At 41.7% G+C, this 24,849-nt stretch overlaps 1 pseudogene; it reads right to left on the minus strand.

Moving 5' to 3' along the window:
• Positions 1-4,176: 4,176 nt before the first annotated feature.
• LOC112925624 (malate dehydrogenase, mitochondrial-like) overlaps positions 4,177-24,849 on the minus strand; it is a 41,456-nt pseudogene continuing 20,783 nt past the window's right edge.

Here is a 24,849-nt window from a genome sequence, read left to right on the forward strand (position 1 = left end):
TACATGAATATGCACCAATTTCTCAAAGTGAAATCACTTAACTTTTTCTCTGGGATTTAAAAAGCCCCGACAATTCAGTCAAAATACCTGCTCAGAACCTAACCATATTGTGTGTATTTTCAACCTTACCAAACAGCAGTCCTTAAAATCTGTCATTTTTCCCTGAATGGAACAATTTTGGCTTCCCACTTGTGTAAGTAAATTTCATGACAACCTCTCTAGGAAAATTCACAGAATGAAGAGGAGTGGTTTGCTCTGGCAGATAAACAGCTTCTCCACTCAACATTTCGTCAATGTGTTGTTTTATTTCTCTCCTTACAGTTTCCTTTCTCCATACGGAGGGAACATATTTTCACGCAAACAGAAATATGTTCATATCAATATTTGGTTGAGATTTTGTCACAATGTTCCCCCTTGGCATCTATTTAACTACTGTTAAATAACAGACTTTCCATATTTACAGTGTCAACAAATGCTCAGGGAATTTTTATTTATTTTCTACAGCCTGTAACAAAATGGTTTCTATTAAATTGAACTCCAGTGGGGAATACCGTGGAAGGCTCTCCTCCGTCTCTCTCTCTCTCTCTCTCTCTCTCTCTCTCTCTCTCTCTCCTGCTCCATCTCCCCTCCTCAACACACACACTATTTTGTCAATAAAATATGAAAATGGAAAAAAAAATATGAAAATGGAAAAATATGCCAGTACTAGTAATAGTCATAATGGTTTTAAAACCCAGCGCAGGTATGAGATTTGTGAGGAATCTTATTTACTAAGGGAGTTGGTTGGCCACCAACTCTCATTCTGGATAACTTTCTCCCTAGCCCTCTCTGGATTTCATTTCCTATATTGGATTTAGGAAATTATATTAGATGATTCCTGATTACTTTCCCAATACTAAAACTCCATGACATTTTGTTCTTTTATTCCTAAACCTCCCACTATAGCAGTGTTGTGCTAGTAAAGCAACTCCTATGGAAGACAACCCCTGACTTGCAGCACTTGCTACTTTCTGTTAGGTACATATCCCCATCATCACCAATTTCAAGCTACTAACATTTTAGCAACCAGCTTTCAAAACAACAATGACAACCAGCTTTCAAATTTTCTGTATATTTAGAAATCAGTTTTTTTAAAAAGATTTTATTTATTTATTTATTTATTTATTTATTTATTTATTTATTCATGAGAGACACAGAAAGAGAGAGGCAGAGACATAGGCAGTGGAGGAAGCAGACTCCATGCAGGAAGCCTAATGTGGGACTCGATCCCAGAACTCCAGGATCACGTCCTGAGCCGAAGGCAAATGCTCAACTGCTGAGCCACCCAGGAATCCCTAGAAATCAGTTCTAATGGGGTGCTGTGAGTTTGCTCCAGCATACCAATCAAGCAGCCAGTAATAAGGATTAGGATTAAATTTTAATGAAGATTGAAGTTGTTTTGGAAAAAAGATACCTATATACTTTCTGATTCAACTAACACAATTCTGAGAGTGAAAATATTGTATGTATGCTAGAGAACCCCTTTCTTTCTATTTTCACTGCCTCTGTCTTATTTGAGCTACCCAAATCCAGATTTTTGCAAGTCACCATAACTACCTGAATTAGTTTTGATTACCCAAGAAGCAGAGCCTTAGAAAAGGATTCAAATTCAGGTTGTTTATCTGGGAAAAGATAAGAACTTGGATATGGGAGAGGAGGAGTAAGAGTCTATATTCATCATGTCTTTTATATTCTGTATTCTGATGCTTTGACATCTAGAGACTTGGGGAGAATGGGAGGTCGGAGGGGACTACCCCTCACCTCTCCCAGAGTTGACCATTTCCTAGAAATAGTTAAAAAATAGCTCATGAGAGAGTTTCAAATATTAGCCAGTCAGTCCAGAGCCCACATCCTAACCACCTCCGTTATTGGGCTTTCATACTCCAGGCCATTAATCACCTGCTCTAGTCACCCAGGACCAAGTATCAGACAACTAGGAACAACCCCTATGCCTTAGAGCCTGCTGAAATTATTCCAACTAGCCAATGCTAAACCCACTTATCCTGCCCCTTCTGTTCCTTCTCGAGGAACCACAGTAAGGGTTCTTTCCTAGTTTCCCCTCTCCTTCTGCCCCCTGACCAACCCCACTCTTTTCCCCTTACCCCACTAAACCCCTGTGGCAGGGAGTTCCCCCTCCTCTTGGGAGCTATGAGTAACAAACTACCTTTCCAATGGCAATCATTACCTGATCTGGTCTGTTAATACACTATATTTTAAAACAGTTGAAAGCAAGGTGGTCATTAAAGCATATGTTATCAAGCCAGCTACAAACTGTAGGCTGCTGGAGCCTAATCTCACTTAGAGCCAAAGTGGAACACACACCTCAAGGTTGTCTCTTGAGGAACAAGGAAATTGGGCTATTTACACACCAAATCCTGTCTCTTCTAGTGACAGAACTGGCTCCAAAGACAAGAGACAAAGACAATCAGGTGCTGAAGTGGTGTGGATACAGTGATATGAGTAGTGCACTGATAATGTTGCTGCCCTACTGACCAGAGCTCCCTTCAGCCCCCTGAACTTTGACATCCTCTTTGGGTCACTAAAAACATCAGGGATATCACCTGGAGTTGACTCAGATTTTGGGGCCTATAAATTCCGAAATGTGTCTCCCCTTCAACCAATTGCAAAAATCCATGGTGACCCGGGTTTTCCTAATCTGAATCTTTCCTTTTCCAGGGGTGAATCAAATGGTCAAAACCCTGGCAATCCTCTAGAAACATCACCTACAGCCAACACATTGATTGAACATCTTCATAGACTGTCCTATTTTCTCAACAATCCTGACTTTCTCTATTACATAGCTTCTTAAATTAAGCCTGTACAAAAGTTTGTGAGTACCTGCCATGCATTTGCAGGCCACCGAGCACCTCAGGAATCATCTTGGGCCATTCTCCCTCTACTTCTGTAACAACCCTCCCTCCATGATTGCCAGGTGTCCCAATTTCCCTTGAGTCCCTACCTCTGTCCCTCTCTCTGTCCTTTGAGCAATCTAATTTCTAAATGTTTACTGCCATCTGAACAGGCAGTCCTGAAGGATATTGTAGTTCCCAGAAATTATCTCTCAGTCTGTTATACTGTCTCGTGTCCCCTGCATTAAATATTTGCTGGATGAATGAATCTACCCACAGCAATGAAGGGCAGCAGATGATATATTTATCCTGACTCTTCATTGCCCTTCCAATGCTATGCAGCACCCCCTCCTCCTCTATGCCATCAACTTTATTCCTTTCCCATACCAATGTCTACTCATTTCTCCACATAACCATAAAGACTTAGCACAGTCTTCCTCCCTCCCCCAAGTTCTGGCTGGAAACAAGATAAGTTACTGATGTAGATTGTCTGCAAAGATGGCTACCAACTATTCTTTTCATCCATAAAAGCACACTGCTTCTCCCATCAACTGAGGGAGTCCAATAGCCCTCCTCTTGAATCTCAGTTTGGCCCTGCGATTTGCCTTGACTAATAGAATACACGTGATGTTCTGTGAGCTCTAGAGCCTTAGCCCCAAGAGGTCATGTAGCTTCCATTTTCCCTTTCTTGGGGTCCAACCACCACATGAAGAAGCTTGAGCTTGATTCATAATAAATGGGAAGTATTGATATAGAGAGAGAAGGAGGAAGGGTAGTGCAGGCAGCCCTCAGCCATTCTAGCCATTCTAGAAACAGACAAGTTTCCAGACATGTGGGTGAACATCTTGGATATTCCCGGGATGATTTGTGGCCACATGAGGATTCCAGTTGCACCTCTCAGAGCAGAAGGACTGCTCAGTTAACCTCAATCAACCCACAGAATTATGAGAAATCATAAAACTTATTTTTAAGCCACTAAATTTTGGAGTTCTTTATCATACAGTAATAGATATCAGGGTTTTTTTAGTTTTCTTTTTCTTTCTTTCTTTCTTTCTTTCTTTCTTTCTTTCTTTCTTTCTTTCTCTTTTTCTTTCTTTTTTTCTTTGAAAAAGAAAACTGGCAGCCTGCTTTTATTGATGCACGCATCGACACACGTGCGATTGGAAGGGGCGGCGACGGTAACAAGACACTCGTGGTTAACGCAAGGGAAACGTGAGGGCAGGAGATGGCTTTGCAGGGACGGGATGCCTTCATAAGTCAGGAAACGGAACGCCAGCTGGCTGCCCTCTCATTTCAGGTTCTTCACAAACTCCTCTCCCTTCTTGATGGAGGCCTTCAGCCCGGGGATGGCTTCTGCTATCATCTTCTCTCCAAAAGGGGACACCTTGCCAATGCCTAGATTCCTCTCGATGCCCTTTTCCCCCAGCAGTAACTATGTGGAGAAACAGGCACAGCCTGCTTCCTGGGGTTTAACAAGGAACATTCCACAACTGCTTCCTTCCCGTTCATTGCATCCACAAGGGAGGAGCCAAGCCGGGCTGCAGCGCACGCGTGGACAGGGGTGCAGAGCCTGCCCGGCTCTGGCCTTCACCACCTCAGGCCGGCCTCCTGGACCTGCCAGCGGGTCCTGGGGAAGGTCTACTTAGGGGTGCACTGGGAGGTCGGGGGGTGATGGTCTTCCCGGCAAGGCCCCCGACGACAGGGTTGACTCGCGCGGGATCCACACCCTTCAGTTCTGCAGTGAAAGTGGTGGCCCGCGGGAAGGAAGCAGTTGTCGAATGTTCCTTGTTAAACCCCAGGAAGCAGACCGTGCCTGTCTCTCCATACCGTTGCTGCTGGGGGAAAAGGGCATCGAGAGGAACCTAGGCATTGGCAAGGTGTCCCCTTTTGGAGAGAAGATGATAGCGGAGGCCATCCCCGAGCTGAAGGCCTCCATCAAGAAGGGAGAGGAGTTTGTGAAGAACCTGAAATGAGAGGGCAGCCAGCTGGCGTTCCGTTTCCTGACTTATGAAGGCATCCCGTCCCTGCAAAGCCATCTCCTGCCCTCACGTTTCCCTTGCGTTAACCACGAGTGTCCTGTTACCGTCGCCGCCCCTCCCAATCGCAGGTCCGTCGATGTGTGCATCAGTAAAAGCAGGCTGCAGTTTTCTTTAAAAAGAAGAAGAAGAAAGAAGAAAGAAGAAGAAGGAAGAAGAAGAAGAAGAAGAAGAAGAAGAAGAAGAAGAAGAAGAAGAAGAAGAAGAAGAAGAAGAAAGAAAGTGGTGGCCCTGACGATGCCCAAGGTCGTCACCCCGGGTTCTACTGGGGTCGTAAGCTCCGTGTTTCTTGAAAACGTCCGTTGCAGTTGGGATGGTGGAGTTGACCGGATTTGAAATGACGCAGATCATGGCCTCGGGGCGGTGCTGGGTGCAGGCAGCAGCCAGGGGGGCCCCAGGTGAGGCACTGGTGTTGACCAGGTCATCCCGTGTCCTGCCTGGTTTTCTCGGGACTCCTGCGGGAACTCCCACCACGTCGCAGCCTCAAGGCAACCCGGCAGCTGCTCAGGTCCCAGGTGGCCTCTCACGGTGGCTCTGGTCGGGATGTGGCCGGACCTGCAGCCCCTCCGGGCGTATGAGCAATACGTAGAGGGCCAGGCGGCTCACTAAGGGCTGGTCTGGGGGAGAAGCGCAAGGGGCTGCCCAGTTCCTCCCGAAGCCCACATGCACGGCGACCTGAGCCTCGCTCTGGCCAGGGTGCTGAAGCTGCGGCGGGGTGCGCGGGGCGGGGAGCGCGGGGCGGGGTGCGCGGGGCGGGGTGCGCGGGGCGGGGTGCGCGGGGCGGGGAGCCAACAGCCCGTGCAGGACCCCCGGCTGGCAGGTGACCCCAGCGACCTCCGCACTGCACAGGGCCTCCCCTTTAGTTCCCTTTCTTAACTCCCACCTACACCCATCACTTATTTGACCTACAGAAAATAAATCCAGTCACTGAAAAAGGAGTAATTGACAATAACAGAGCTCTGTTAATAGAGTCCGGTAACCTCATTACACAGCACAGCTTTAAAAAAAAAAATTCACCAGTGCCAGCAGTAGCGAAAAATGGAGACCTCTCAAAAGCTCGTTAACAATAGAATGGATAATAGGGGGAGCCTGGGTGGCTCAGTCGGTTGAGTGTCTGCCTTTGGCTCAGGTCATGGACTCAGGATCCTGGGATCAAACCCTCCATTGGGTTCCCTGCTTATTGAGGAGTCTGCTTCTCCCTCTCCTTCTCCCTCTGCTCCTTCCCTCCACTAGTGCATGCTCACTCTCTTTCTCTCTCTCTCTCAAATAAATAAATAAATTTTATTTAAAATAATTTTAAAACCCCAATAGAGTGGATAATAAATGGTGGTATATTTGAATAATGGTATAATTGAATAATACAGCAGTGAGGACAGACTACATAAACATGAGTGAATTTCACAAAGATACTTTGAGTGCATGAAGCCAAACAGAGAAGAGTATATAGCATATTATTTAACTCATCTGAGGACAAAAACCAGGCAATTCTAGGCTACCTAATAGAAGTTATAACTTACCTCTTTTTTTAAAATTTTTATTTATTTATGATTGATAGTCACAGAGAGAGAGAGAGAGAGGCAGAGACATAGGCAGAGGGAGACGCAGGCTCCATGCACCGGGAGCCCAACGTGGGATTCGATCCCAGGTCTCCAGGATCGCACCCTGGGCCAAAGGCAGGCACTAAACCGCTGCGCCACCCAGGGATCCCTATAACTTACCTCTTAAGAGGAAGTAGGGCTTAGAAGGAAGTCTGAGGGTAGCTTTTAGGATGATAGCAAATTCTGCTTCTTGATCTTGGCACTGGCTGCACAAATGTGTTCAGTTTGTGAAAATTCATTAACCATAGACTTTTGATATATATTTTTACATTAATAAAAGGTTTTAAAATATTAGTCAGAAGATTTCTAAAAAATCCACAGAAACAGCTTATAAATACTGGAAAAGCTTTGTAAGTTTGTTATATTTCAGGTATCAAAATTCTGTTTCTAAATATTGTGTGTATTTGTTATTGTTTGTTCATTTTTTTAGTGATCTCTATACCCTACATGGGGCTCGAATTCACAACCACGAGATCAAACAGTCACATGTTCTCCCAACTGAGCCAGCCAGATCCCCCCTATTGTGATTTTATGATAACATCTCAGCTGTCATGTGGAGGAGCTTTTTTGATGTTCCATATCCCTAAAAATTGAGGCACACATAGCATTTGTTAGGAGATAAAAATTTTTTTCATTTTTTACATTTTTAAAAATGACCTTCCATTCCAAATGAGAAACCTACTTGAAACAATAAAGCCTGGAAAATGAAAAAAAAAAAAAAAGTCTCTCTTCCTTTGGACAGCATAGATACTCCCTCAGTACAGAAACTTCACTGGCTCCCAATACATTGTCATCTGAATTCAGACCCCAAGGTGAGCTCAAGGGAACCACGGAAATAAGAGATACGTAGAGACTCATTACACACTCCCAGGGAGGAACTGGTAGACATGCATAATTCACCCCAGTATTTGTCGCCTTGAATGTGTTAAGAATGCTGCAAGCACTAAGCATACAATGATGGGCCAGACAGACACCATTCCCTGCCCACATGGAATATTTATTTTTTGTTTTACTCATCCATTCAATTAATATGTCCATTTTGACAAAGATGGTTGTACAACAATATCCATGTCCTCTTCTTTTGGCACACAGCTAGACCACATTTTTCTGCCTCCCTTATACTTGGATTTGACCTTTTGACTGAATTTGGTTGAAGCAGAATGTGGAATAGAAGTAGAATGTGTGCCAATTCCAGGCTTGAGCAGAAACACACACCCTTCTGTGAGCACTCTCCCACATGCTCTTTCCTCCTTCTCACTAACTAGGATGGAGATGGCCCCTAGAAAAACCCTAGAAGTTACATGGAATTGTCAGTGACAGAGATTTTGCCACACTGGGTCCCTGATTGACTGCTTGGAGAAAAACATCAGTGGAGTGTTCCATGAAAGAGAAATAAACTTCTATGGGGGCATTCTTTATTATAACACTTACCATTAAAAATTAATATATCAGTGTTTCCATTTGATCCAAAAGTCATATCATCTTTTATCTACTGAAAGGACTTGCAATGGGGAGGTGTTCTGCATATAGAAGAGAATCAGTTTTCAATTAATGAAACCAATATGCAGAAAAGGAGGTTACTTGGTATGTTGATTTGGATTCCCCAGAATTTGACTCTGAGACACAAGATTCAAGTGCAAGTAGTCCATCTGGGAACGGACATTGAGAAACCCCAGTAAGACAGTAGGAAAGTGAGATGGAAAGGAATGCAGTCAATAAATGGTGCATGGCCAATACTACAACATCCACTGTGGGACACTAGATTTCATTCCCGATAGGGAACCCTGGGACACAAAAGCAAACCCTGGTTTTATCCCAACTGGAGGGCAAAGGATCTGGAATAGGTACCCACCAAGTTCTCATCAGACATCAATTGAGAGACTTAACTCTCTGAAACTTCCAGCCTATCCTTTGCACCAGCAACCATGCTCACATGGCTAGGGTGGGGGGAGATTAAAGCTCAAAGGCAAAAGTACATATTTGCAGTAAACAACCTCATAAGTGTAGAGAGCAAAGATGAATTCCAAGGAATACAGCAAGGCACTGATATTTGACCTTGGAGAACCCCAAACAAGGAGCCATAGTCTAAGAATCCTGTTGGAACAAGATCAATAGATTGGTAATTAATGGGTCCATAGTAGGAACCAATTCTTGATTCTCTGCCAGATCAATCACATCCTGTCTCTAGTTTTTCTCTGGTCTAGATAAATCATCCTACATTCTACCCCAAGAATACCAGGCTGCTTTGCCTGGTGCCTTTTTAAATCTCATAAATTTCCTGCCCAGACTTCCTTGCTAATTCAAGTCTTAGTTTCCCTTGTAGGCTCACTTCCAAATGTGCTTTCTCAGAGACCCTTTCCCTGGCTCCTCAAGTCCTCAGAAAACATTTTCTTTGCGTCCTGTGAACTCATAGTCCCTAATTGGAGCACTTCTCATTATATACACCATTATATACGCTACCCTCTGCTATCTCTACTTCTGCTATCTCTACCACAATACTTGAGCTGGTTCCTTAACTCGTGTGAAGCTGCTTAACTCTGCAGAGCTGTACGTATCTGATCTCCCCAGTGACTTTGCAAATGGTAAGGACCATTTGCTATACTTTTCCATATTCACACTTAGCACTATGTACAGCCATAAGTAGATAATTGGTAAATCATTACAGAAGAAATAAAGAAACAGGGGGAAGGGGTTGTAAAAAGAGGAGGGGAGAAAAGAAGATGGAATTGGAGGAGGGAAGGAGAGGAGCAAAAGTGGAATGTGCTTCTAGGATGAATATTTTCTGCAGATAGCAGACAAATAATTGAATAAAAAGCTTTGATTCATTTACATATATACACATCACCATATATTTAGTTATGCTAGAGCACAATTCTCAAGTTATTTTACATGAAATATTTCTGAATTTTCTTTTTTGCTTTTCTTATTAGATACTATTATGAAATTCCATAATATTCAGCTTTTGAATAACCTCACTTTTTTGAACATGATACGTTCATACTATTAATTCAATAGGTAGATAGACAGATTTATCTATTTCTTTTTATAAGTATTTATATATCTACATAACCAGATATGAACTCTAATATGTTGTTTGATGAATAACATTGAAGATGAATGATTCCACACAGAAAAATGGAAGTACATAAGTACATGCACTACTTGTATATAGCATATGGGTCATAAATTAACACAGTTGATACAAAGGTAAAAAATATGTTGTGTCTCAAAAACAGAAAATCTTTACCTTCGATGAGATGCTCAAGGATTTAACTTATTGACATAGTACAATTTAAAAACAAAAAACAAAAAGCAAAAACAGGGCACCTGGCTGACGACTCTTGATCCTTGATCTTGGGGTCATGAGTTCAAGCTCCATGTTGAGCTTAGAGATTACACTAAAAACAAAACAAAACAAAACAAAACAAAACAAAACAAAACCACCCCAGAATACAATTAAAGAATATACATAGTATCTAGAACTATCTTGTTGGAGACTACCTAAAATGTCAGATGTCAGAACCAATTAAGGATATAATATATCTTAACTCTCTGGAAACAAAAGCATGCATTACAGTGTGTAAACATATCACTTGATGAGAGTCTACAGTTTAAGAAATGCATCATGTATAAAAGGGTGGGGCCAGTGAGTTATCTCCATGAGTCCTTTAAAATAGAGCATTGAGGGGCACCTGGGTGGCTTACTCAGTTAAGTGTCGGACTCTTGGTTTTGGCTCAGGTCATGATCTCAGGGTGGTGGGATCGAGCCCCATGCCACACTCCATGGTGAGTGTGGAGTCTGCTTAGGATGCTCTCTACCTCTACCCCTTTCCCCAACATGCTTTCTCTTTCTCAAATAAATAAATAGTAAATAAAATAGAGAAAAAAGCTGGCTACTTTCTACATCAGTTATTATATTCCTTTGGTTGCAAATAATAGAAACCGTATGAGCTTGAGTGAAAAAAGGAATTTATTACTAAAACCACAGATGACAATCCTTACTCTTAAAGTCAGGGAAGAGGGTTTTTGAGCAGGGCTTCTCAATAGGTGGTCCACAGCCTGGTGTCAGTCCAGAAACTATGAGTTACACGTATGCAGCAAGGGAAATATAGAGAGTAAGCCTAAGTATTCAGAAACTTTTATGACTTGACATTGCCACAACATCTATGCACTTGACTGAATTTTACAAAGTTATTGGTCCACAATATAACATATTATTTCTAAAATCATTATAAATATTAAAGAAACAGACCTTCACCAAATATAGTTTGAGATGCATTGTTCTACACGACGACACTGTCTGGTGCTTCTCTGCCGTACATCTCCCCATGGGGCAAGGAGTCTGTGGGCCAGGGGATGTTGATTCAAAGCTTTTAAGGTCATGCTGCAAGTGCCAGGACTCCAGAGATCTCTGTCCAAATGCACACGATGAAAGACAAACATAAAAAAGCTATTCCAAGCCGGCTCAAAAATAGGATTAGGTCTTTACACTGAGTTACCTATCTGGACCATGCTTCCTCCTCTGTCTTCACCTCATACTTTGAATATAATATAGAATATATTAGAATGAAGGGTGCCTGGGTGGCTCAGTCGGTTGAGTGGCCAACTCTTGATTTTCGGCTCTGTCATGGTCTCAGGGACTTGAAATGGAGCTCTATGTCAAGCTCCTGCTGAGTGCAGAGTCTGCTCAGGATTCTCTCTCCCTTTCCTTCTGGTCCTCTCCCCATTCACATGCACACCTACACACTCTCTCTCTCTTTGTAAAATAAATAAATATTTTTTAATAATAAATAAAAAATAAGCATAGAATGGGAAGCAAAAAAGAATGATAATCAGAAAAAGAAAGGAGGCATAATGAGAAGCTTTGAAGATGTGGAAGCAGAATTGATGTCACCATGAGAAAAGCAAAGGGTCTTTTCCCACCCACCCAAAGTTGGTCAAACAATGAAACAGAGACCCTTCCACAAAGAGTCATTTTCTGATATTGTGGTGGTTCCAGTTCAGCTCTTGCCTGCTTGAGGGAATGCTCAGTGCCCACCAGATCTGCTTTCAAGTTCCTGAAGGTCACAACTGTGTATGCAGCCACTGGTGTCCATGACTCCCTGTCCTCCCCCAGGTTGCAGCCAGTTTAGAGCCTCGTTAACAATACCCTGTCTCTAGCTGCTCTTTTCTACCTGTAGATCTGGACTCACCCAGCCCTGAGCTATAGAAGTGATGCAATGTAACTGCCAATAAACCCAAACACACCTAAGTGCACAAAGTACTCACTTTCTTGACCCCAATTGGAGGAAGCCAAGAAGTGAGAATCTGAGCCCTTGCAGTCCAGTACCTCTTCATGGGATTGGAGAAAGAAAACATCTTTTGGTTTACTTATTTATTTTTTTGTATAGTAGTTCTGCCAAATTCAATCATTCTGATGACCCTGGTACCACCTTATCTCCAAAGAGAATCTTGTCCCATCTCCCTGGCTATCCTGTCAATTGATTCTTTAATTGTTTATTCAGTGAATCCTGCAAACGTCTCCCATACAGGATTTAAGGAGAAAGAAAACACAGTCATTACTGTAGTTCTAAGCAGCTGGAGGAGGGATTGGGGCCTGGGTGCATGCTCACCATGTGAAAGAGAAGCTGGAACACTTCTTCCATCATGTGGAAAAGATAAACTGGCAAGTCACTTTAAGGGCGGTGGGGTAGGGAGTATGACTGCCATGAGCAAGATGCTAATCCAAAAAGCTCCATAAGTCACGGTTCCTTAAGGCAACAGACCTGAAGTCATTCAAAAGAAACCAAAGCAACCTGGATCAAACCCCTGGCGTGCTACCGGCTGAAGCAGTCACCAAGAGAGGACTACATGGCTGAAGTAGAAGTCCTAGGTTGGCTGGAGCAGAAAGAGGTAAGGCACCCTGAACAGTGGGCTGTTCCAGAGCTTCATAGACTGGACAAGAAATAAGAGATAGGCAGTTGCCCTCATCACAGAATTGACTTTTCCACCAGCTGCATTTTATGCTCATCTCCCGAGGTGAACTTTTGCTAAGAAGTCATGCTTTTCTGTTCAAAACAAGGTCGAGAGAAGGGCTTCTGCAGGAACAGCAGTGGGGGCTGATCAACATTCCCTGAGTGGAGAAAAATATCTGGCAGGGTCACAAACAATGAAAAAGGGAAAATGTTCTAAGAGACAGTGAGAGAGGTAAAAGTTCAATGATATCCTTTGAGTAGGTTTATGATGCAAAGAACAGACAGCAAGCAAGAGCTATAGTCTGCTGAGTGGGTTTTGTGTGGAGGGTGAAGGCTCCACAGGGAAGAATGATGAGCATCACCCCATGCGGAGGGCTGTGTGCCACCGTACAAGGAGAAAAGAAAAGGATAATAAGGAGAAGGGCAGAAATTCAGTTCTGCAATCTTGGGAAACCTGGAGGAAAAAAGCATTCAAAAGGCATTATTACCATTCTAAGAGGGCTAAGCACAATCAGATCCTTTCTGACTTATGGCCAAGAGGGGAATCATCTTCATATGCTCTTCCTTCACCAGAAGTCCTTTTTCTTTGAAAACATATACACACTTCCCTGGTGCCCTCCCTTACTTCCTCCACTGTTCCTTCTCAGCCCACCCATGGCCTCCATCCAGGTCCCTGCAATAACAGAAGGAAGAAGAGACTTCAGGAGACAGCCCAGCTCTTTGATCTTCCAGAGACAGCACTGAGCCCCACCCTGCTGGGTGCCCAGCACCTCTTCCTGCTCATTCAGAAAGCTTCATTGATCTTTAACTACTCCTTCCCTGTGAGAAAAATAGAGTGAATGTCTTGCCATCACTTCCTAGATGTCGAAGCCAAAGCCCTGAGAAATTAAGCAATTTGATGTAAACATAATACATCAGTGACTCTCAAGAAATGCTGAACAGCCGACATTTCAAATCCCAATGTATTACCCTCCTACAGAACCATCTTTCCATAAAGAAAGGTTCAATGTCTCAGAGGAAAAAAAAAAAAAAAACAACCCTGCTAATTCATACAGGATGGTGGAGGGAAGTAAGGACTTTAACGCTAACTTGAAAGGAGGAAATCATAAATACACTATCTCAAAGGGGAAGAAATAATGGCAAAAATGACCTGTTTGGAAAAAGAAAGGACTGGCATATGGGATTTTTCTAACAAAATAAAATATTCGGTGTCTTGATTAGATAAGATTTTGAAAGCATCGAAGTATGCATAGCACTCTAGGGCAGGGGGAAATAAATTAGGAGATAGGGAGGCTCTAAGTGTTTATCTAAGTTTACTCAGTGCACAATTACTACCCGGAAATATCTGTATTTATTCCTTGATATTCTCCCTTTTCCGAAAACAAAGTAAGGCAAATTGCAAAGAAGTATACAACACATTAAGATAAAATAAAATTAAAACACATGAAAAAAAAAATGAAACCAGGGATAAAAGCAGGATGGCAAGGCAGAGAAAGAGGAAAGTTTAAGTATCCTAAATACTGGCCATGCAAGGGAGCATTAGAGAGTGACTAAGAGCACTTTGCTGTCAGACAACTAAGTCTATGCTTCTGCCCTACTATTCTCCTGTGACCTTGAACAAGTCCACTTACCAAGTCTCAGTTTCCTCCTCAAGAAAATGGAGATTGAAAAGAGCATTTACTTCATCGTTCTGTTATGAGGAATACCTGAGAACATTTTCCCCAAGGCATTTATCACACTGTTTATCAAACAGCGCTTGGAAAAGAAGGCCTTCTCTTGTAACCTCTCCCATTCTAAAAGAAGCCCCTCCACAGGATCTCAGCTTTCTAGCAGCCACCAAGATGATAGGATTTCCAGGAGACACTGCAAATTAAAATAAATCCATTGGTCAGGAAAGTATAAAAGTTTTTCCCAAAACTACATCTAGACAAAGAACTTTCTGGGATGCCTGGGTGGCTCAGTGGTTGAGCGCTTACTTTCGGCCTAGGGTGTGATCCTGTGATCCTGGGATCAAGTCCCGCATCAGGTTCCGTGCATGGAGCCTGCTTCTCCCTCTGCCTGTGTCTCTGCCTCTCTGTGTCTCTCATGAATAAATAAATAAAATTTTAAAAAGACAAAGAACTTTCTCCTGTGGACCTCAACAAAGAAACACAATAAATCATTATTTTTTTAAAAGATTTTATTTATTTATTTATTTATTTATTCATGAAAGACAGAGAGAGAGAGAGAGAGAGGCAGAGACATAGGCAAAGGGAGAAGCAGGCTCCATGCAAGGAGCCTGATGCAGGACTTGATCCCATGACTCCAGAATCATGCCCTAGGCGGAAGGCAAGAGCTCAACTGCTGAGCCACCCCGGTGTCCCAAAACACAATAAATTAAATGATCCTAGAGTAAACACAATAATGAGCTTCAGAGGTGGAGTTTTTTAAAATCTCACTCCTTTTTATGGGCTCCAGCTTTATGCTGAAGCACAGGTAAAACCAGGCAGTCCTTCAGAGGCTCCAATGTATGTGACTCAGCTAGCAGGTTCTCCAGAGGTCATTTTTATACTGGGGACAGATTTTAGAGTTTCAGAAAGATTCCTTTCTTGTTTTGTTCTGTTCTGTTTTGTTTTATTCTGTACTCTAACCTTTTTTTTTTTTTTTTAAGATTTTATTTATTTATTCATGAGAGACAGAGAGAGAGGCAGAGACACAGGCAGAGGGAGAAGCAGACTCCACGCAGGGAGCCCAATGCGAGACTCGATCCGGGGCTCCAGGATCATGCCCTGGGCCAAAGGCAGGTGCTAAACCGCTGAGCCATCCAGGGATCTCCTGTACTCTGATCTATGCTTGGATTTCTGGATATCTCTGAACCCACTATTATCAGACGCAAAATCTCATGGGAAGAGGACAAAAATACATGTGTTTTTCAGAGTGATAATCCATAGCTTTCATCAGATTCTCAATGGAGTCTGTGACCCCATACACCAAGACCCAATTTCTCAGAGGAATGGATAGAATATATACACTATCAGTAGAAATATTTCATTTAGTCTGGTCAACCTCATCTGGATATAAAAAGTTATGGAATAAAAGCACTAGATAGTTTCAACTGGGAATCCAAAGGCTCACTATACTTAGCAAAACTGAGAAAATGTATTAAATAAATAGATAAATAAGCTAATAAAAAGTGGTTAACCAAGGCAGAAAATGGAAAACTTACAAAGCCACAAAAATACAATTTGGCAAATGCTGAGGCCATGTTTACTATAGTGGAGTAGTATTTTAAAAAAAATACTTAAGGGGCACCCAGGTGGCTCAGTGGTTGAGCATCTGCCTTTGGCTCAGGTCATGATCCAGGGCTCCTGGGGCTCAGGACCTGATCCTGGATTCCAGGATCAAGTCCCACATTGGGCTCCCTGCATGGAGCCTGCTTCTCCCTCTGCCTATGTCCCTGCCTCTTTCTCTATGTCTCTCATGAATAAATAAATAAAATCTTTAAAAAAATACTTCCGTTGGCTCTTATATGTTACAAATAATTCTAGCGTTGCTAATAAGCTTGCAAAAATTCTGAGGATTCTCAACCAGTAGCAAAGACATGTAGTATGTCTCTTATATATCCTTATGTCCCTTCCCACTTCCTTCAGGTCATAAAGGAATCATTTTCACAATAAAGCCTTTCCTCACCTAAAACAGCTACCTCCCCATCTGACATTTTGTGGCCATCTTAATTTTTTCCTGACACTTTATTATTTTCTAATATCCTTTGTATTTTGTTTCATTTTGTTTATTGTCTCTTTCCCAACTAGGGTAAATTCCATGAAAGCAGAAATTTGTCTATGTTGACATTGTCAGTGATGACTAAAAAACTGGTAACAACTTAAATTTCTATCAAAAGAATAGAATAAATGATAGAATGTCTGTAATTGCAAACTATTTGGAAATATTGGAATTATTTCCATATTGGAAAATACTTCACAGCTAAAAAGATTAAATTAGATTGAGATTACTAGCATAAAACACTGTTTAAGAATCAATGTGAAATGGAAAAAGGTAACTAGGAGAAAAATATAGACAGTATGATGCAACTTACATTTTTTTAAAGATTGACTGATTGATTTGAGAGAGAAAGTGAGAGAGCAAAAGCAAAGGGAGGGGCAGAGGGAGAGAGAGAAGCAGGCTCCCCACTGAGCAGAGAGCCCCATGTGGGGCTTGATCCCAGCACCCTGGGATCATGACCTAAGCCAAAGGCAGACGTTTAACCAACTGAGCCACCTAGGCTCACCCACAAATTACTTTAAAAACAAAAACACTATAACTCTGTATTTTTCTACAGGTCATATATATGTATATAAATGCACAGAGAAGAAAAAAAACCTAGAGTAAGAAATTAGAGTCATAACATAACTTCCAAAGTATTTATATCAAGATAAGGGATTTTGATGTGGGATTTCTTTTTTTTTTTTTTAAGATTTTATTTTTTTATTCATGACAGACACAGAGAGAGAGAGGCAGAGACCCAGGCAGAGGGAGAAGCAGGCTCCATGCAGGGAGCCCCATGTGGGACTTGATCCTGGGTCTTCAGGATCACGCCCTGGGCCGAAGGGGGCGCTAAACCACTGAGCCACCTGGGCTGCCCTGATGCAGGATTTCAATGTGGGGTAAAGAACCTTAGTTTTGTCTGTGCTATTTACCTTATTACAAAGAAGAATTCACTTAAATAATTTAAAATAGACAAATAGTTGCTTTAAATTCCTACAGAATCTATCTATCCATCTAACTACCTATTCATCTACCCTGAGTATGCCCTTATATATACAATTTGATCGCAGAGCTGGTAAGAAGTCTGCACATATCCAAGTTCCCACTTAACTGTTCTAGTTCTCTCATATTTCACTCAACACTTCCTTACCTTGAAATACTTCTATTTATAAGCATATCTTACGAGAATGCTGCAGTAAATATTACTTAGCTTGTCAGTGAAATAAACTATTCTCCAGTAAAAAAATAAATTGTGGGTTAACTCAGAAAGTGGTTGAAATCCTGAATGCAACACTGACCATAGCCCACCTCATCCTTTCGTTCCCCCATTGCTGCCCCACCTCAACCACCTGGTTTCCTTCTAGTACACTTGTCAGGAAACCTGCAGGTGGTTTTACCTTCTGCTGCACTGTTGTCACCTAGTTACCTCCTTCTCTTTCTACTCCCTGTGATTCTTCCCTAACCACGCAGATCAGTTTTGAATACCCCTCTTACTGACTTCCATAATACCTTGCAACCTTCATGCCCTTAGCACTTACAACTTGGGAGGGATCAGAACAAATTGTACTGAGCATCTACTGTGTTTCTCAGGCCAGACACTGTATAGCAGGCTGCAGACCCAGTGGTGAATTAAAGACTGCAAGGAGTTCACAGTGCGAGATACTTGCTTATTTGTTTGTTTCTCTTTAGATCTGCTGTCTCCAAATCATTTTCCTCCTCACATCCAACCCAGTAAATACATTTACATTTATATTCCCAATAATGCGCTAATAGGTTTAAGTTCACTTAAAAATTGAAAAAGCAAAAAAGAAAAGGAAGAAAAAAGTTTTCTGCACTTGGGGAGAGCAAAATAATTCAATACTCTTTTCTCTAAAAAAAAAAAAAAAAAAAAAAACTATCTTGGTTTAACCCTTTGTGGTCAGGTCATTTTTCTGCTCATAATTGCCTCCTGGAATTACGGTCTCTGAGTTACCTCAACCACTGCTGTGTAGTTTTTCAGAATTATCTATCTGTATAGCTGATTCCTCATATTAAATTCCCTCGGGGCACCTGGCCTGCTCAGTCCAAGAAACATGCAACTCGTGATCTGAGTCGTGAATTCAAGCCCCACCTTGGGTGTAGAGCTTACGAAAAAAAAAAAAAAAAAACAAAAGCTTAAGAAAAAGAAATTCTCTCAACCAACATAACTGTTGCAGTGTCTGTTTTCCTGTTTGGACCCTAAATACTATACCAGGAAATATTTTTATATATGAGTGCATTGAGCATTATCTCTCCTTCACACATTTTGCCTAAAACTTCTCACACTCTTCCTTGACAACAGTAAAATTTAAGCCACTGAGGTCATCTCTTCCTGTCTTTTCTATGAAGGAAATGCTCAAGTCAGCCATGCTTATCGAGCAAGCACAACAAGCCAAGAAGTCAGGTGTTGAGGGGACATTTCACACTGAACCAGGACCTTTGTCTTTGATTTCTAAATGGTTTGAACCCTTGAAATCATCAAACTTAGTTTCGGTTTTGTTTTTGAAAGGTAGGCTCAGGTCACCTGGATGGCTCAGTGGTTGAGCATCTGCCTTCGGGGGCAGGTTGTGATCTGGAGTCCTGGGATCAAGTTCCACATCAAGCTTTCTGCATGGAGCCTGCCTCTCCCTCTGCCTATGTCTCTGCCTCTCTCTGTGTCATGAGTAAATAAATCTAAAAATAAAAAATAATAAAAAACAAAAAGTAGGCTCTTTAAGGAGAAAACTTAAATAATGTCATCCTCTCAGACTAAAAACTATTCCTCGGCTGTTCCTTAAATAAAATTCCCACCTACTCCTCAATTTACTGTTTGCACTTAACTGCAGGTACCAGCAAAGTAATGGAAATGCAGTTCTGCTTGTCCCTGGACAAGGACAGAAAATAGTTTGAGTTAATAGCAAGGAATTCTAACTCATAGCAGGAACAGCTCAGCCTCAATGTGTGGTGTTCCAACTCCCTTTACTTCATGGGTACAGCTAACAAGAGGATCCCTTTTCCTCCATCAAGTTTGACATTGACCATCCTTTGCCTACTTCCCCAAATGCAATCTCTCTTATATAATATGGAAAGTAAGTCTGATTTTTTTTTTTTTTTGAACCAGCATCTGATAGCCTAGCTATTAAAAAGCCATTCACCAGGAAATTGAAGCTAAGGATTCTAACAAGTGGCTTGTTAGCAGAGAATGTCCTGACTGAAGTAAGGAGCAGGCTTGTCACTTTTTACCTCATCCTCTGAGGATAATAAGTAAGGAGGACAAAATGAGTGCAGCCCTCCTGGGTCTCCCCTTAAGAGTTTAAAAGCAAAATATTGATTTTGAGTTACCCTGCTTCAACTCAGCTTTGCTCTCATGATATTTTTATTCCCTTGTAGATTCCTGGGTCCATTTGTTGCAGATTTTAAAAGTAAATCACTGGTGAATCTGTGGTGTGTCCATGTAACATTTCTGCACCTAAAAATATGGTCAATTGACACCTTAAAGGTTTCTGAGCAGCTCTAACTCTAAGTGACATCTCTGGTTGCGTCCCCAGTATGCTCAAAACAGATAAAGTGGATGCATTGATTTTAGTTGTATAAAACCCTTGACAAAATCTCTTTGTGGCCATCTCTGCAGTCTCCTGATGATTTAGAAAGGATTTGCTTATGACACAAATGTGATCCTTCCACTCCTTTCCATTTTGTTTTTCAACTAGGTCCACGGTGAATTTCCTGAAGCTAACAGACCAGCAGCAGAAAGTGCTTAGGTACCCAGGGCTAGCCATGGAATCTTTACTCATTTGTATTAGGAGGTAGCACTAGAATTGTGACTCAGACTATATCAATATTATTGTCAGGAGAGCCTTGAATTGGATCACTTTAAGATTCTTAAATTCTAACAACCCCTTTAAAATGAACTTTCTTCTGCTGTATACAAAGATTTGTTGACTAAATTTGGACCAGTGAGAGCTGGGGGGAAAGTATACTTAGATGTATTTTAAATGAAATTTGACACTCTTCCATGGTGGAAGATCCACCCACTCATCTTGAGATGAGATAAAAAGAGTTTACATTACAAGATAAGTCTACATTCTTTTTCTTTTTTTGATAAGTCTACATTCTGACTCTTCATTTAAATTTCTCAGAACTCCCTAACCTTATTAATTGTTTCATATGCATCCAAACAAATGAACTTCATTCTTTCCTGGATTTTTTTCCCATGCAAATGAGGAGAAATTTCTAGCTAACAAAACAGATCTCAGCTTCTCTATCTGAAAAGGGAGGTTCTGGAAGTCTCTAAAATGTTTTGATATTAAATCCCAAATGTGGAAGATTGCTCTTGGCTGTGACATAGAGATGCTAGGTAACCTTGATCATGTATTTTCACTCCAGTGTTTTATACCTCTAGATGTCTCTCTAGAAAATGAATGTCACCACATTCCTCTGATATAAATATTTCTCCACAGGGCTGCTGATACAGTCATCAAAAAGGTAAAAATTCATTTGTTCAATATCATGTATTGAGATAAGAAAGCAAGGAGCTGTTATAAAGTGATGAATAAGACACGGATCATGGTGACACACAAGCAAAGAAATCAATGGTCAAATTTTAAAGATTTGAAGAAAGAGCCAGAAGAGACTCCTAATTCAGCAATGGGAGAGGGTGGGAATGTCAGAAGAAGCTTCCAAAAGATGAGACAGTTGAACCAAATACAGTGGGTAGGAGTTTACCAAGTGTAAAGAAGATGTCCTAGCCTCTAGGGCTGCCATAACAAAGAACCACTGACAGGGTGGCTTAGAACAATAGAACTTTATTGTCTCATAGCTCTAGAAGTGCAGTGTGAAATTGAGGTGTCCCTCTGAAGGCATTGGGGGAGACTCTGTCCCAGGCTTGCCTCCTGGCTTCTGGTGATTCCTGGGCTTGTAACAGCATCACTGCAATCCTCACACAATGCTCCTTCTGGTTGTGTGTGTGTGTTCAAATTTTCCCTTTTTCCAAGGACATCAATCATACTGGAATAAGGGCTTCTCGTACTCAGGTATGATTTCATCTTAATTTAATTGCATCTGCAGTGAATCTATTTCCAAATAAAGCCACGTTCTGTAGGTACTGGGCTTAGGACTTAAACATATGAGTCAGGGTGGGGGACACAATTCAACCTAGCATGGGGTTGAATGAGGGGGGTGGGAAGGGGGGTGGAAAGCCAACAAGGCCAGGCAAATTCCTGTACAGTCACTGTAGGAGGACTCTGGGGTGGGGCTGAAGCATGTGCTGGAAAGAGTGGAAGGAGCCTGAGAGAGTGATAAGCAGTCAGATCACAGAGAACCCTGGGAGCCGACCACACACCTTGACTCTTATCCTGAAGATCACATCATGGGAAGCCACTGATCAGAGGCATGGCGTAATCAGGTGTGCAGCTTAAAAAAGTTCTCTGACATCACATGGCAGATCAACGAAAAGGGGCAAAATAGAGGCGGGGGAGGGATCCTTTAACAGAAGCAGAGGGCAAAAATAGCAGCTCCTAACTATCTTATGAGCCATTTCTTTAGTCTAATTATTTAATTAATAACTGTTTCCTCATTAACACTAATTTCCTAGAAAGCAGTTATGCTCATAATCAGACTCACTGAGGTCCTACCAAATGCCTTGGTATGGTATGGTATGGTATGAGGTTATGGGAATATTTATCATAAATTGTATAGATAGCTGTATCTTAGATATATTATAAATATCTGAGTCAAAATTATGAAGCAGATAAATGTGTTGAGAAGGCAGTGCAAAATAAATTAGGCAAAGAAAACAAAATAGATGAGAGAGAAAATAAAAGTCAATACCAGAAGAGTGATGTGTTGCTAAAAGTGAAAATTTTAGGAAAGCCTTCTGAAAGAAGTGGTAATTTGTACAGATTTTTAAAAACAAGGGCAATTTAGACATAATAAGAATGAGCTGAGTTGATGTTTCAATCTCTCATTTTAAAACAAGTTATTACTGTTTTCAACTACCAGGAGATTAACTAAGAACTCCTTAACAATGCTAAGATTAGAAGTAAAAAAGTCATAATTGGTACACATTGCAAACTGCTTTAGTTTAAAAAACACAAAATTTTTGTAACTCCACACACGGAAATCTATGCCACGTAAATGCCTTGCTTTCAACATTAGCACTTTAACATTAGGAACTGGCTGGCTATTCTAGGGAGACAATATGAAACCTTCTCCCAGAAAAATATACAGCACTGAATGTCAGCACTCTGGCAAGTAAACCACGGCAATGCCTTTCTGAGCCATCCCAACTTGTTCAGAATCCAGAAAGAAAGTGATTCATTTTTGCCCTTTAGGAAACAGGAGCAATTTTCATATTGTGAAATCTTGGCAATGGTTTCCTCTTCACAATAGGCGAGGGGGGAAAAGCTGCATTAGGTACCATCTGTCAAATAAAATCCTTCAAAACTAGCAGTGACACCAGAATAAAAGAACATGGTGCAAATGTGGACAATTTGTTTTATGTGCATAATCCGGTTAAGAGAAGCTGTCTTCAGATGGTTTATTATCCTTCCTTCATAGTGACATTAAAAAATGTCATACTTGGGGCACTTGGGTAGTTCAGTCAGTTAAGTGGCTGACTCTTGTTTTCAGCTCCCGTCAAGATTTCAGGGTCCTGGGAGGGAGCCCTGCTTGGCGCTCAGTGCTCAGCCTTTTTGGGATTGTTTCTCCCTCTGCCCCTCTCCCCACTTGGGCATGCGGATGCTCACACAACTCTCTCTCCAAAATAAATAAGTAAATCTTTTTTTTTTTTTAAAGCATTATATTAAACAAAGAGAACTTACAGCATGTAACTGGACCTCGTCTTTATTTTAGGCCTCCTACTCTCCTGTTAAAATGCATTCAATGTGGAAATGCCCTCTGCCCCAGGATAAAATTCAGGATGAAAACTCAGTCCTGTGATTTTTCTAATAACAGTAAAGAAGAAAGTGGGGAGGGGGGGAGGAAGGCAGGCAGGCAGGATTACAATCATTTTAAGTTAGAAAACTTGTCTTAGTAGCTAAACCTCTGTAATCTCATATACTAATCATGAATTTTGAACATAATTTTAAGGTAAAACATTCTCCTTTCTTAACTCTGGGGGCTTCTGAAGACAGGAAGCTGGGGGAAGCAGCTTGAACCTGTTCTCATGCTCTTCATCCCCACACCTCCTGCCTCATCCTCCCCTCTTCCCATCAGGATTGCTGACTCATTCTGGGAATCAGAGCAGCGGGGAGATGATGAAAAGAAGCAGAAACCTTTCACTGGTCTGATCCTGTCATTGTCATATGATGATAAGTGAGGCTGCCAATTGATGAAAGTTGATTCTCCTTCCCGGGAATTTTCATGTTTTGTTCGGAGACCACCAGAGGGAACATGCACTTCCTATGACACAGGTGAAGCATTTCCTCTCTTTGGCCACACTCCCCTCTGCTATTTGAAGTGTTCCATCAGTCCACTCCACAGTCTCTCAGTGGCCTCATTACCCCTACAGGTGGCTCTTCCTTTTGGATAGGATTTAAAATGTCTCTCCCTTCTCTTTTCTCTTCTCACATCCTATCCTTGGGAAAGTCTCATTCTCCCTTTAGCACAACGATCTTTAACATCCACCTTCAGACACTTCAGCTGATGGGAAAGAGACTTGTTATAGATGGACCAGGAGGGATGACCCTCTTAATAGTGACGGTCCTGATGATGCTAATACTTACTGACTACTCACTAGTGCCAGATACTTTTAACAACACTTTTCCTGAATGAACTCCCTGAATCTTCACAACAAACCTATAAGGTAGGAATTATTATCTCTAGGAAACTGAAGCACGGAGAAATTGCTGAGTCACCTAGCCAGTAAATGGTGGTGCATGGAGAGTTCCTCTTTTCATTGCATTCTGGTTTCATACTTAGGTTTCCTGACTGCCTTTTGCCACCACCCCTCTCTCTTGCACACATCCTGTGCCACTCTCCTGAGAGAACTCCTCTCAAGAAAACAGGATTCCTAGTACCATAGACAAATCCTTAAAAGATATGTATACTCATGTCAAACCAAGTGGCACAGTGTCTGTTCCAACTCTTGCTTTAACCAGACCTAAGATAATTCACTCTGGATATTTGGCCAACATCAGGAAGAAAAACACAAGGTAACTCAAGTGGTCACAGGAATAGACTCCAGTGGTCTTGCCTCATTCCCACCTTGACCTTTATTTGCTATACTTTCCTTCCTTAGCTTGTTCTTTGATAGAGAAGAAACTAGCCTTGGCTCTTGCAGCTAGACATCGGGTTGTCATCTTGGTCAAAGGCATCTTGGTTTTTTTGTTTGTTTTTTTTAAATGTTTAGATTTATTTATTCATGAGAAACACAGAGAGAAAGGCAGAGACATAGGCAGAGGGAGAAGCAGGCTCCATGCAGGGAGCCTGATGCGGAACTTGATCCCAGGACCCCAAGATCAAGGCCTGAGCCGAAGGCAAACGCTGGACCACTGAGCCACCCAGGTGCCTCAAGGCATCTTGTTAATAGATGAATCAAGTGCTGTTAGACCCCAAGACCACAACCTCTCAGGCCAACTAGGGAACATCAAACATGAAACACTGGAAAACAATCAATTTCCACTTTCTCACA

Source organism: Vulpes vulpes, chromosome 11 (genome assembly GCF_048418805.1).
Source record: "Vulpes vulpes isolate BD-2025 chromosome 11, VulVul3, whole genome shotgun sequence".
Classification (NCBI taxonomy): domain Eukaryota; kingdom Metazoa; phylum Chordata; class Mammalia; order Carnivora; family Canidae; genus Vulpes; species Vulpes vulpes.